Raw genomic sequence first — 1,546 nt, forward strand, 5'->3', positions numbered from 1 at the left:
TTATAATTGACTCAAATTAGAAATCTCTTCGAAATCTTCCAGAGCAAAATCTCTTTTTCATCATCATTCATCCTCAACCTCAACATTACCAAATTCAAAATTGTACCCAAATTCAGTCGAAAATCAACTGCAATTTAACACACTTAAATAAAACGGGAATCACAATAGCTATTCAAATTCAGCCGAAAATTAATTAAATGGGAATGATATTAAATTTTCATCATAAATGTCCTAACCTAGATAAACCAAATCGTCCCCATTTTGCCATAACCTAAAGAGGAAAAAATGAAGCATTACCTCAGGCTAAAAAAACTTTGTCGTTTCGTGCGTTTAATTTCCCAAACAAGCGTTACCAGTGTTGAACTTTGCCGCTACTAGTGTTTCAGACTGTGAACTTTGCCGCTACTAGTGTTTCAGACGGTGACCGTGGCTGTGAGTCGGTCGTGGTGGATCCCGAATGCCTGGACCTCGGTTGAGGAAGGAAAGTAACAATTTTTTTGAAGAAACAAAGAAACGAAGCACTGAAGAGATTTACGGTCAACCAAGAAACGAAGAGGAAGAGATTTAGCTCTTCTATCTGTCGCTTTCCCAGGGGAAACGAAGAAACGAAGAGGAAGAGATTTAATTCTTCTCAAAATAGTCCATAAAAAACGGCAATGTTTTGGAGTATTAAAAAAAAAAAATCAAAACAACGTCGTTTTAGTTATTTTCGGGGTTTGACCCAAGGCAAACATCATTTTCTAAAATATATTTATGTTCTAATTTCCTCTCTTTTATACAAACACTTATTAGAATCAGAGTTTGACTAGGAATTGAGCTAGTAGAGGACTGCAGACCAATGGGCTTTTTAACTTCAGCTTAATATTCAAGGTCCAGTGATCACTTAACACACGAAAACTATTAAGTTAACCCCACCTTATTCCATTAAAAGCCCAAAATTGTGCTATAGTAAGCCATATAATTAAATAAAAGTCCAACTAATTAAAACTCCTTTTAATTAATTTTAGCTTTGGCCTTAGACCAACAATAACCACTTAATTAACCCTCCATTTGAGGCTCAATTAAAGTTAAGCCAATGAAAAATGTTGTGCCTCTCTAATTATATATTTATCCCTAAGTAATTATTTGTTCTAATGATCACTTTTAGTATATCTATATTAGTAATTAAATTTACAAATAAATATTATTATTCAATAAATAATTTATTGAATAAATTGTGGCCACATATTTAAATAATCAAGTACCACAAATAACTTAGGTAGGGATCATTAGTATAAATTCCATCTTTTAAATATATGTTCTCACGATCTATGAAATTATATCACCAAGCTATCAAAGTTTTGATCGTTTATATAGATCTTACTCTATGATAACTCAAAAGATATAATACATTATGTAAGTTCATTACCTACTTAGAATTAAGGTCAATTAAGCTTATTAAAGTTTTGTGAACTATGATCAACAACATTTGTTAAATTAGACCATAATTCACTATAGTCCAATTCAATATACATATTAACTATTCTACTCGAAGTCCCCACTTCAG

The sequence above is a fragment of the Citrus sinensis genome, chromosome 2, assembly GCF_022201045.2.
Source record: "Citrus sinensis cultivar Valencia sweet orange chromosome 2, DVS_A1.0, whole genome shotgun sequence".
NCBI lineage: Eukaryota > Viridiplantae > Streptophyta > Magnoliopsida > Sapindales > Rutaceae > Citrus > Citrus sinensis.